This window comes from Cervus canadensis, chromosome 4 (genome assembly GCF_019320065.1).
Source record: "Cervus canadensis isolate Bull #8, Minnesota chromosome 4, ASM1932006v1, whole genome shotgun sequence".
NCBI classification, from domain to species: Eukaryota; Metazoa; Chordata; class Mammalia; order Artiodactyla; family Cervidae; genus Cervus; species Cervus canadensis.
The window spans coordinates 41437298-41451267 of NC_057389.1; the positions used below are offsets into that span (position 1 = coordinate 41437298).

The window sequence follows — 13970 nt, forward strand, 5'->3', positions numbered from 1 at the left end:
TAGGGAGGGGGAGGCAATAATGAAAAGAAAAAAGTTGAGAAATACTCCACCAGAATGTTACAGATTTTGAGACTGCCCCACTTTCCTCCCTTTAATCCATAAGCGGTCACTTCTGCCATTCACACACTGAACCATCCTCTCAGCTTGTAAAACGCAATCACACGGTAGCAGCACAGGTAAAGCAGAAACTCCTTGATGTGGGATTTAACACCTTCTTCCTCTGGCACCGGCCACTTCTCCAGCCTCATCTCTTATCAGTTTCCCTTCGCTCTGTCACAAAGCAGGCTAGCAATTTCTCCCAATTCTTTCCCTTTTTAGTTTTCACTAATGTCCCTCCCTTGGCCAACAATGCTCTTCCTGACCCTTCTGCCTCTCTCTCCAGTCCCTTGGTTTTGGTCAGATGTCTCTTCCTGGTCTAGGGGCCCTTCTCTGATGTGCACACTTGGTGAGCACCTCCATCACAGCATATACCCACGGCAGTACAATGGTCCACCGACATCTGTGTCCTTCCACTCGACTTCAAATTCCTTGAGATGAGTGGTAGTGTGTCACTCATTACTCCATCTTTCAGGCCCAATATATTGTCTATAACTAAGTATGTGACTGCAAGAGCAATAAAAAAGTAAGCTAGAGAGAGCTCAAATGGGATGCATCGATGCAAATGAAAAGCAATAACAAAGTTACCATTTCTACAAGCATTAGGCAGAGCACTTGACTGACACGTCCATTAATCCTCATTATAATTCTAATGGGTGGGCAAGGTTAGCCCATTTCATAGTTGAGAAAACTGATGTTCGGACACCCTGATAGTCTAATTATGAAATTTAAGTCCTTCACTACCACACTCCATACTGCATGGTTAAGATCCAACTGTTTGCCCAGCCCTGTGTTAAATGCAAAGTGATGAGGAACAAAGATCGAGTCCCTCCCTTCTAGGAGCTTCTCGTTTAAAAGACAAAACACAAGTAACACACAAAACAGTGAGGGTGTGGAGATACAGGGACTCATACACCACTGGTGGGAACACAACGTGGGGGCAGGCACTTTGCAAAAGGATGTGACTGTTCAAAAGTTAAACACTCAGTTACCACATGACCCAGAAACTCCACTCTTAGCCATCTGCCCAAGATAAATGAAAACCTATGCTCACACAAAGACTTGAACATAAATGTCCATTATAGTAAAATTCTTAATAGTCAAAAAGGAGAAACAAGCCAGATGCTCACCAACTGATGAATATATAAAATATTCTATATCTATGCAATGGAATACTATTTATCAGTGCAAAAGCAATGAAATGATCCATGCCACGACACAGATAAATCTCAAAAACATTATGCTAAGTGAATGAAGCCAGACACAAGATCATGCATTGTATGAGTCTCCTTATATATAACATCCAGTGAGGCAAATTTATAAAGGTAGAAAGTAGATTAGCAGTAGCTGTAGATTAGGACTGAGGAATGACTTTAAAAAACCCTAAGGAATTTTACTGAGATTACAGAACTGCTCTAAATTTGGAATGTGATGATAGTGGCCAAAATCAGTAAATTTACCAAAAATCACTGAAATCACACTTAAAGGACTGAATCTTATAGTGTGTAGATTTAACCTTAACAAGTTGTTGTTTTTTTTTTTAATTTTTTAAAGAGTAATATACATGCAGTGGTATTCCAAGAAAAAAGAAATCCAGTTCAGGAGACATGACATGTGCTTTCAAATTCTCCAAATCAATAAAGAGAACAGGTTCAGAGACGTGTGCTGGGGCAAGAGGTAGCAGATTCAAGAGGGAACTGGTAAGAGACAACTCCATTATTTGTCCTCACCTGGTGTGCAGTGATAAAAGAAAGATGCTGGCAAGTGTTCTGTTCCCATCAAGGACCAAGCCTGGGGAAGGAGGAGCAGTGTGAGGGAAGACACAGCAACTGCATTAGACCCAGGAAGTATTTACTGATCAAGTCAATTACATTGTGGGTAGTCGAGAAAGGTTGCTATTGATCTTTTCCAGCAAGCATTAAGTATTGGACCGTAATTGGTGCTGAATGACAACACAACAGCAAAGACCAGATGACCCCTCAGTGTCTGGGTCACAGGTTCTGATCCTTTGTGTCAGTTGCTATATAATCTCGACTTTATATGTTCCTTCTTTTACCATTCATGTCAACTTAGCCTATAGTTTTTCTTTCTTTGCCTTATTACTTCCCAGTTATCACCAAAGCTAAGCCTCAAAGACTGGTTAGAATAGTGTGTGTGTGTGTGTGTGTGTGTGTGAGAAGGGGGCATATAAGACACATACATCTGTCAAATTGCTTTGCTGCCTTACTGAGTCAGAATTGTGATTTCTCATTTATGAGAAATCTCATATATAACATCTCATTTATAACATCTCATCAAGTTGTTTTTAATGATTTATAGGTCCGAGGCCATGGTATTTGAAGCATTCTATATTTCCTGGATGCCAGTAGTAATGTATAGATGGGCATCCTTTGTGCTATAATTTTCCTGGGGATGACACAACCAGCCAAAGAGAGGGAATTCCTCTCCCATGCATACACACAGGGAATAAACCTCATTCTCTTTATTTCTAAATGACTTTGTTCCTACTTGTTCTTTAGGGCATACCTCTCAGTTTCCTTGAGAAGCCTTCCATGATATTCCTCAATCTTTTAGAAACCACCTTATCTCAGTAATGGGAACACATAAATATGTACACACAGCATCATGGTATATTGGCTAAGAATATGAATTCTAGAATCAGACTGCATAGTTACAGTGCTAGCTTGACTACTTACCTTGCTAGTACCCTGACATATTTCACTCTCCTTATATGAATACTTAGAAGATAATAATATTTTATAAACAGAGGATTAAATCAGACAATTCCTGTGTATAAGTCAAAATACAACAAATTCCCAGTGGCTTCAAATGATAAAGATTTCTTTCTTACCCAAGCTACATGTCTGTGGAAGTTTAATGATAAAGCAACTAGGGCACAGAATGACAGAGCAACCACCACTTTGAACACCCTGCTGCTCTCTGCATCTTTAGGCACATGTACATCTATATTTCCCAACCCACCTATGACAGGCTTGGCTATGAGATATGGCTTGTGAAATGTGTCTGTGTGTGCATGCTAAGTTGCTTCAGTTGTGTCCAACACTTTGCGACCACATGGACTGTAGCCCGCCAGGCTCCTCTGTCCACGGAATTCTCCAGGCAAGAATACCGGAGTGGGTGGCCATTCTCTTCTCCAGGGGATTTTTCCAACCCAGGTAGTGAACCCACATCTCTTATGTCTCCTGCATTGGCAGGCGGGCCCTTTATCACTAGTGCCATGGGCATAAGTCAATTCATAGCAGATGCTGTAACAGTCAGAGCATGCTCTATCATGCTCGCCTATTATTTTCTCTCTCTCTAGACTGCAAACTTCAAGCAGCAGGAATAGTACCTTAACTGTCTTTTTATCCTAATCACCTGTCATGAACCCTGACACAGAGCAGGTAGACAGTAAATTTTGACTGAATGGATGAGAAGTCTTCTGTCAGCTGCCAAGAACTGTAAGTTAGATCTCAAATGAAGTCAAGTCTGGTTGAAAAGCCAACATGTCCCGGGTACCACTCACCCAGACCAGTACTGTATTTGGTGACCGTCTAGGAAAACAGATCAACATGGGGATCATTGTGTGCCTCAAGACATGGGTTAAAGATTATCTTTAAGGAACATTTTCAAGGAAATGTAAGCACATTCCTAAGAATCATGAGAGGAGTACAGACAGCACTTGGGCTTAGCCTTGTGACCCTTCCACTAGCCCTTGGTGCAGACTTGGACAAGCCTAGCTGTTCTGCCTCTGTTTCCTCCATTTCATGATGGGAAGCTGGACAGTATGAACATTAAGGTCTTTTTCACTTTAAAAAGTCTTATTCTATGATGCACAGGAAGGAGATACTCTCTGGACAACAACAAATTACAGCTGTCACTGGGAACTGGTGCCGGCAACCCAGAGAGGCTGCAATTAGCATGTCCTGTGTGACTTGCGGTTTTGCCAAAGACATTCTTGCAAAAACTCTTACAAATCACTCCAAATGTACACCCAGATCTGGGGAGGATTTAGGAATAAAAACCAATGCCAACACATTGTTCTGAAACAGAAACTTGTAAGCAACCTTTAAAAAGAGACATTGGCGGAGAATTTATTGATTCTTTGACGGGAAGAAAATGAGAGATGGATAATAAAGTATGAGTTGCTATATCCCCTGTCTCAGGTGAAAAATGTGAGCTTATGAATCCTGAGCTATTGTTGATAAAGGAGGGGACTCATTTATCTTAAGGAGACACATAAAAGAAAATAAGTGAAATATGATTAGACTCATGCCACGTGTTTAGATTAAATTCCTACCATGGCATTCCCTGCTGCTTGGTGAATACTCCCCACTAGTAAAGCCCGATTAAGACACTGGCCTGAGTGATATTAAAAATGTATGCTGTGTAAATCCCTTTCAAAACAGATCCTTTCAGCAGGGTATGCACCCCAAGGGAGCCAGCTGTCCTGCCTTCCCTCTATTTTGATTAGGAAGAGTTGTCAGTTGTACACGACAGTGTCTTTCATGAGACTTCAAGTTACAGCTTCAAAGAGTCTACTGCCTTTTTGATACTTGTAAGAAAGGTTTCAAGGGATAAGTTCAGAAACAGGAAGGCTGGCACGTGCCCTTCTGGCACTAGAGCTGTGTTACCTTTAAATTTGGCCCTTCTGTTCAAGTTTTGATGTCCAAATTGGCCTTCCAAAGGATGTACTCCCAGTCTTCCAGATGTGTTTCCAATTCCCACAATTACCCTTTGCCTTAAACTAACGAGAAGCAACAGTTGTCCAGGGAAGATGTCTAGGGCTGCTTCCCTTGTGTTTACTTCTAAGGCATAATATTCCTCTCACATTATTTCATGCACATGTTCTCAAAAGAGTATAACAACTGAATATACCACAGGGAATCACTGAATGCTCAGAGAATCCCATTTGCTCAGTCAACAAAGTCATGCACTTTTTTTATTCAGAGGATTACACAAGCAAGAACTATGAAGTATTGTGAAGAGGACTAAGGCAGCATAAGAGGGTAGAAGGTGAGGAGGGAAGAGAATTCCAATTTTTGATAGGAGGTCCAAGAATTTATCTCTGAGAAAACACCCAAATGAAGTGAGGGGGCCAGTCATAGGAAGATCCATGGATAGAGGGGATGAGCCTGGCATATCTGAGGAACTCTAAGAAAGCCATGATGACTATAGTGGAGTCACATCTACCTCTACATAAGATGGAGAGTAGTAGGAGCTGAATCCCAACAGGTTGTAAGGGACCAGATCTTGGAGAAGAAGCTGCTAAGGAGTCTGGAGTTTTATTCTCTACCTGGCTGGTGACAAATGAATGTGTCAGGAAAGGGAATGCTGAGAACTGGTTTCTATTTTAACTTAGATAAATTCCAACAAGATTTTTATGAAAGGACTAGATAGAAGTTTGATGAATTCACTACCTCAAGTTAATTTCAAAATTGTTTTCTAAAAAGAGAACTTGCTGATAATTAATTCTGCAATTTTCTTCAATTTTAATATTTTTTGGAATGTATTTCCCACTTCCTTTGCCTAGCCAAATTCAGAGATCACAGTGATCAAGACCATGAGGACTGGAATCAGAATGATTCATTGTTGAGTTCAGGTCCCATACTAGTCATTGAACCTTCCCTGAACTTTTTCCAGTAAAATGGGAAGCATGTTATCACTCTTTCAGGATTCTGTGTGTTTGTGTGTGTATGTGCTCATGCGTACACATTTGATCTGCTTAAACGCAGTGCTTAGAACACTACAAGTACTCAACAACACCCTATATCAAACTATGCATCACTCCATCCCCTGGATCCCGCATCCATCTCCTCTTTCCTTCCTTTTCCTGACTATCTTCTCTGATCTTCCACGGCTGTCACACTCTTTAACACAGAATTTCACTTACTTGATTCGATATGCATGGAGAGGCTTGGTAAGAGAAGGAAAAAGAGGGTCAGTTACAGGGCTGCCAGTGTCAAGAGGATGGAGAATGAAGGAGATAAGGGGCAGTTGTGAAGAAGGTAAGGGAGTTTGCCACTAAATTTTTCTCATACAGTTACTAGTACAAAGTGAAATGTTAGAGCTCACCCAGTATCTTAAAGTTAGTAAACCAAGAAGAAAGGAAAGGGGGAAGGATGTTTTAGGGTTTGCTAAAATTGAGTCTGTCTTCCTATCTGGTCAAGATAGTTCTTTAGTAATTTCAACATAAAGAATTAAATCATCAAATATTAAGAGGCTGAAGCAGATTAACGGGATTCTATTTACCTTTTATTCTCTTTTAGATAACCATGCCAGATATTACTTGTACCCCCATCCATCCCTTAAGAAGGGCATCTTGAATAAGTCTGAACAGTTCAGGAGATCCAGAATTGGGATAATTCTCTGGGCAAAAAGAGCAGACAGAGGAGATTAAAAACTCATTGTGAACCCAATCATAACCATTTTTTAATCCTTATTTGAGATGATAGCTGTGATGGTTAATTTTATGTGTCACCTTGACTGGGCTATGGGGTGACCAGATATTTGATATAACACCATTCCAGGTATGTCTGTGAGAGTGTTTCCAGATGACATTAACATTTGAATAGGTAGACCTACTAAAGCAGATTTCCTTCCCTAAAGTGGGTGTGCCCCCTCCAAGCAGTTGAAGGCCAGAATAGCACAAATGGGCTAATCATTTCTCTAGTCATTAGGAATTTTTCCACATTTAAACTGAAACGTGGCTCTTATAACTGGAGCCTACTGGCCTTCGGACGGGAACCACATTATCAGTTCTCCTTGGTTTCCAGCTTACCAACTGCAAATCTTGAGACTGTCCAGCTTCCATAATCACATGAGCCAATTCCTTACTACCAATTGCTATATACTTCCAGATGTTCAAGCTGGTTTTAGAAAAGGCAGAGGAACCAGAGATCAGATTGCCAACATCCGCTGGATCATCAAAAAAGCAAGAGAGTTCCAGAAAAACATCTATTTCTGCTTTATTGACTATGCCAAAGCCTTTGACTGTGTGGATCACAGTAAACTGTGGAAAATTCTGAAAGAGATGGGCATACCAGACCACCTGACCTGCCTCTTGAGAAACCTGTATGCAGGTCAGGAAGCAACAGTTAGAACGGGACATGGAACAACAGACTGGTTCCAAATAGGAAAAGGAATACGTCAAGGCTGTATATTGTCACCCTGCTTATTTAACTTATATGCAGAGTACATCATGAGAAACGCTGGGCTGGAAGAAGCACAAGCTGGAATCAAGATTGCCGGGAGAAATATCAATAACCTCAGATATGCAGATGACGCCACCTTTATGGCAGAAAGTGAAGAGGAACTAAAAAGCCTCTTGATGAAAGTGAAAGAGGAGAGTGAAAAAGTTGATTTAAAGCTCAACAACATTCAGAAAACTAAGATCATGGCATCTGGTCCCATCACTTCATGGGAAATAGATGAGGAAACAGTGGAAACAGTGTCAGACTTTATTTTGGGGGGCTCCAAAATCACTGCAGATGGTGATTGCAGCCATGAAATTAAAAGACGCTTACTCCTTGGAAGGAAAGTTATGACCAACCTAGAGAGCATATTAAAAAGCAGAGACATTACTTTGTCAACAAAGGTCCATCTGGTCAATGCTATGGTTTTTCCAGTGGTCATGTATGGATGAGAGAGTTGGACTGTGAAGAAAGCTGAGTGCCAAAAAATTGATGCTTTTGAACTGTGGTGTTGGAGAAGACTCTTGAGAGTCCCTTTGTGGGCTGCAAGGAGATCCAACCAGTCCACCCTAAAGGAGATCAGTCCTGGGTGTTCATTGGAAGGACTGATGTTGAGGCTGAAACTCCAATACTTTGGCCACCTCATGCGAAGAGTTGACTCATTGGAAAAGACTCTGATGCTGGGAGGGATTGGGGGCAGGAGGAGAAGGGGACGACAGAGGATGAGATGGCTGGATGGCATCACTGACTCGATGGACATGAGTTTGAGTAAACTCTGGGAGTTGGTGATGGACAGGAAGGCCTGGTGTGCTGCGATTCATGGTGTTGCAAAGAGTCGGACACAACTGAGTGACTGAACTGAGCGGACTGATGTGCACACATTCTATTGGTTCTGTTACTTAGGATAATCCTGGCTAATCCATTAATAGAGAAGTCTATTCCCAAATTCAGTTTCTGAATTAAAGGAGACTTTTAAAAAGATTCGTCCATGTTACATAACTCTTCAGTTGCCACACACCCCTTAAAGATATGACCAAATCACACTCTTGGAGAGACCTAAGACTTTCTCAGCCTCTGCTTGTGAACAATAATCACTATTGTCATAGCCTGATAATCCTTCTGTGTCCCATGAGAGGGAAGCCCTATTATAGGACAGTATTAAGAGTTATCAAGGGCCCAGTCAGACCTTCACTTGGTTCTCTCCCAGAAAATGATGTCAGGCTTAAGATTACAATGTGAAAGAAAGCTTCTTCATGAAAGAAGAAGCTATATCGCAACTAGACAGAGCTTATGGTAATCTTGACATTGATGGTAATGGGGCTATCACAGGTACTGGGAAATTAATTCTCTAATACCATGTACACTGGTTGCGTAACAGGAGATGAGATGATTGGATGGCATCACTGACTCAATGGACATGAGTTTGAGCAAACTCAGGGAGATAGTGAAGGACAGGGAAGCCTGATGTGCTGCAGTCCATGGGGTCGCAGAGTTGGACACGACTTAGCCAGTGAACAGCAACAAACCAGTTGTGAATAGATCAGTACAGGTTTATAATTACTATAGCCAGCTAGAAAGAGGGTGCTTCTTCATGTTCTGTTAGTGTTCTACATGCTTATAGAAGGATCTTGAGAGATTTGCCTTTATTTTCTTCGTGGCTCTTTCTATGATTGTTGGATATAAGGAAGACATAGAATGATTTGTACATTCCTATATTCTCTACAGTTCAACTATGTAGGAGAGGTTAACAAGCAAGAGATTACCTTCTCTTATACTCAAAACATGGCAGAAAGAAAGAGATGCATAAAATAGAAGTGGAAAGAATACAATATTTCTCAGGTCATGCTTTAAAGTTATAGCAGAGGAGACATTAAGTTAACTAGAAAGTGTTCATCTAAGGAGCCCTTGTTCTTCAGGAACAACAGATAAATGCATTATGGTAACGCTTCTTGCACTTTTAAAACTCTTTGTATTGGGAACAAGTTTTTTTCAAAAAAGTTACCTGACAGACATTCCTCATTCGCTTCCTTGCACTTTCAATTTTGACTCAAATCCTATTATTCACAAGATATGAATTGGCCAGTAGGAACATTTCCAACAACAATATTTCAGAATTAAAATCTAATTTAACCAAGATGACCCCTGGCAATCATCAAGCTCAGGTAAAAGTAATCCCTTCAACATAAATGGCCATGTGTTATTCATTCCGTCCAGAGTGTTCTAGGAAAAGTATCCAATCATTTCTTATCATCTAAGCTGCCTTTCTTATCATATAATAACTTATAATGGGCAAGCTTTTAAAAAAAAGTGTACTATACCACCATAACTAATATATGTGTGGGAATGAGATCCAGTCTTGGAAACACACACAAAAAAATTCATTTTAGAGTGGTTGAATAAGAGGGGAGGATGAATAGTTTGAAAAAATGTGCAGTTTAATATGTAATCATACAATGAAGATGTTAGCTTAGGGAATAACTCAATACTTTCTTCCTTAACTTCAGGTTTTAAAATGCCCATTTTTATGGAGCAGGCAGTGACAACTTTAGCATCAAAAAGATTCATCCTTATATGCCAATTCTACTCTTTTTCACTTATGTGACCTGGGGCAAATCACTTAATATTTTGCACTTCAGTTTGCTCAAAATCAACAAGCTACCACAGTATATAAGGCTATGTTAAGTGATCTGGCATAGAAAGTGGCAAACTATAGGTGTTTTATCAATACTATTTCCTCACTTTTAAAGTAGGCCTTAACATGGTCTGTCTTTTTAGAAAAAAAAAAAAAAATCCTTCTTTATGGGTAGAGATTCTTGAGGCTAGGATTATTACAGATTTTCCCCATCTTTCTTAATAATGTCACGTGCTAGAGAATGTGTTCTTTAGTGGATCCAGACTAAAGCTCATGGAGTTATTTCCCTTAGATTCTGGCCTGACATAATGGGACTCACCTGAGTTACTTTCTGTATGTTGGAAAAAACCTGGTTTGTGGGATGTCAATTTCAGTATTCACAAAGTTTCTTTCTGTTGCCATAGATTTAAGCTTTCAAACCCTACAACATAACATCTCCATGGAGAAAGCCATGCTAACTGACACAAGGTTGCTTCCTTTCTCATCTGGATTTAGCTCCAAAGTCTGGGTTATGGTGGATGAGATTAACTCTAAGTTCTACCTCCAAGTGAGTAAGAATGTTAGTGCAGATGCCCAAGAGCTGGTTCTAATCTCCTGGATGACGTCAGCTTTGCAAACTTGAAACAGAGGAACACTATAATGAGTAGTGGGGTTTTACTGAAATTCAATACCTAGAAATGTGCTTGCTGTACCTGCTTTTTTTAAATTAAGATCAAAACCAGACATATGAAACAAACTGCCTGGCCTGGCAGGTAGAAAAGAATGCACCTCAGGTTAGATAGATAAGTGTTGTTGGACTCTTATTTTCAGAGTCACAGCAACACACATTACTCGCCAGATAGCATGTGCCAAGCACTGGACTTTACAGAGGCTATTGATCTCAGGAGAGAGGTTAAGAAATATAGAAGAAAAGGAGGCACCTGAACTTCCCTCCAGAATTGACTCCACGTACAAATGAAACTGCAAGATTTCTGGACATCTCACTCTTTTCAGCTGTCAGCGGGCAAAGACAAAAGAAGGGAGGTAATGTGAACCACTGTTTTGAGTATCAGGAGTCAGTAGCATTTAAGATGGGCATACTGAGTCAACTGCAATTTCTATCAGTTCCCTCTCCAAAACCTCAGGGTGACCCTTTTTCCCTCACAGTCAGACATCTAAGATTTGTTGTCTTCTAAAATGTCAGGAGGCTGATTCCTGTTAAATATCAAGCATGTATATAAGAAAAGGAAGAATTCTTTTGGACTTGAAGCCAAGTCCATGATCTCAGGGGCCTGCAGGCAAAGTCACTGCAGCCACACTGGCCTTCCTACTTGTCCTCTGAACACATCAAACAGGTCCAACATTAAGACCTCTATCCTTGCTGGTCCTCCTGCCTCAAATGATCTCCCCCAAGCTTTCAACAAAGCTGGCCTCTTCTCTTAATTCAACTCTTTCTCAAATGTGATATCCTTCAAGAGGTCTCTCCTGACCTCGACATGTAACAGAGCACCTTTGCTTCATCTCTGCTAGCGGACTGCTCAGTATCTGACATTCCACTTTTACTCACTTGTGTATCACTGGTGCCACAAAGAGAGACAAAACACTTTGTTTATTGTTGAAACAATGTCTGACATATAATAAGAGCTCAATCGGTACTTTTTTTTTTTTAAGTAAATGTGGTATCTTTGATGAATCATTAAAGCCAAGTCTGGGCTTCCCTGGTGGCTCAGACAGTAAAGAATCTGCCTGCAATGTGGGAGATCCATGTTTGACCCTGGGTCAGAAAGATCCTCTGGAGAAGGGAATAGCAACTCACTCTAGCATTCTTGCCTAGAGAACTCCATGGATGGAGGAGCCTGGTTGGCTACAGTCCATGGGGTCGCCAAGAGTCGGACACAACTGAGTGACTAAGACTTTCACTTTCAAAGCCAAGTCACTGTGTACAAGCTGATTACAAACCCTGGGATTCCTCTCTCTCACCATGCCTTTAAAATGCTTTGTTGAAAACCATCAGGGAGTTCGGGCTTTCTGAGGATTAAGTGTTCTGGACTCCTTGTACAGCACCTTAAAATAAACACTGATTTTTCATTCGCTACAAACCAGTGTCAGTAGACTGGCTTTACTGTGCATGGGTGAGCAAACCTAAGTTTTGGTTTGAAAACATCTACATATAAAACTAAAGCATTTTAGAGCAAAAAATAAATTTTGGAGATGATGTAAATCAACTTTGCCATTTTAACAGAAAAGTAAATGGGGGATAAGGCTCTGCGGTTTACCTGCCCACAGTCACACAAGTTGTTACTGGCAGGGCTACGGCCATAGTTTAGTCTCCTGACCCCTCATCCAGTGCTTGTTCCACTTTAGCTTTCTGTCAGTACTGAGCAAAGCCCAAATCAGTCAGACCTGAAAGTTAGCATGGAACAGGACAACAGAAAATGTCAAGCAATGAATTAAAACACAGACCTTATCTCACTCCAGAGTTGTGTTTGCAGAATCCTAAAAATTTAGGTCATCAGGAAGAACATCCCAGATAAAAAAATCTCAACATTCCTCCAAATATTTTGAATTTATTTTAGAGACAGAAGGCCCTAGCAATCATTAAGTGCAATTTTGTAATTTTGCAGAGGATGACATTGATCTTAGAGAGGTTACTTCCCCAATTTCACACAAGTGGTCAAAATGAAGACCCAAAAATTTAATGAAATGATTTTTATACTACTCTATACAGGTGATCCCAATTGTCTGACAATATGTGTTTTGAAAAAATTGTTTTGAAAAAATTCTTTATTGTGCTAATCAAACAAAAAGGATTTGCTAGCATAAAATGGTGCAAAGGAAACCAAACATCTAGTAAAAACACTCTAGAGATGATATCATTTACTCTATAGCAACTGAAAAGCAATTCTATTTTTCATTTGACAAATGAAATAAGTGTAGGTCAAATGCAATTCTCCAAACCAGTGTTTAATATGGGGCTCAAGGCACCGGGGGAACTTGCCTATGGTTTGAACTAGAGTAGATAACTTAATAAATTCTTGTTGGGTGGATAAATGGATAAGTGAATGAACAGAGTAAATAAAAGACCTATGTTAGAAATATAAAAGGAAAAGAGAGGGGGTAAAGTGTAGAGCTCTGATTCATGGAGCTGAGAATTAAGATGAACACTGGGTGTGACAACAGACCAGCACCCAAGCCCCAGCTGACCCCAAGCCAGGCAGCTCCAAGAGAACCTCTAAACCAGGGGTTCATGTTGAACCAATGGCTCAAATAAGGAAATAAGTTCCTAAATTAATAAAAATTTATATGTTGGGTGTGAAGGGGTGGAGGAAGAGGGAACAAACAAACAAAAACCTTGCTGAGGTAAGCCTAACCCTCCTTCTTAGAAAGTGAAGAGACCGAAAAAGTCACATTTTGGACCATATTTTCTGAAATCACCTTAACCAGTCTCTGGCTATAGTATTATAGACAAGTAAATTAATCCTGTCCCACATTTCATGCTGTTTGAATACATGAACTGTACCTGGTAACCATCAAACTAAGACTGGAACAAATAGCATTCATGGGGTAAATAATGCAGGTGGGACAGCAGGTCAGGCTAGGCCAGCTAGATGGCAATGATAAAAGTGAATATTTCAACTGACTGAGACACTCCTCCATCAAACTCTGCCGCCATCCACATCAAGTGTTAGTCGCTCAGTCGTATCTGACTCTGTGATTCCATGAACTGGAGCCAGCCAGGCTCCTCTGTCCATGGAATTTTCCAGGTAAGAATACTGGAGCAGGTTGCCATTTCCTTCTTCAGGGGATCTTTCCAACCCCGGGATTGAAGCGGGGTCTCCTGCATTGCATGCAGATGCTTTACCATCTGAATCACCAGGGAAGACCCACATCAAAAGTAGGTACAAGTGTTAAAGAAAAATTCAAACCAAAACTCCTGCCCCTTATACTCATCTTTCTGTCACTGAAGCTTGGCAAAATACTACTCAAGATAAAACACCTCCAGCTCAAGTTTTTAATAGAAATGCATTTATCCTTTTGTTCAGTGGCCTTCTGCTCTTCCCCATCCAACC

At 40.6% G+C, this 13970-nt stretch overlaps 1 long non-coding RNA gene across 1 annotated transcript in view; it reads right to left on the reverse strand.

The window, feature by feature from the left end:
- Nucleotides 1–3223: 3223 nt before the first annotated feature.
- LOC122439649 overlaps nucleotides 3224–13970 on the reverse strand; it is a 173126-nt gene continuing 162379 nt past the window's right edge. Inside the window, exon 3 of the long non-coding RNA XR_006268949.1 lies at nucleotides 3224–6465. This is a non-coding gene — a long non-coding RNA (uncharacterized LOC122439649). The remainder of the gene's footprint in view (nucleotides 6466–13970) is intronic.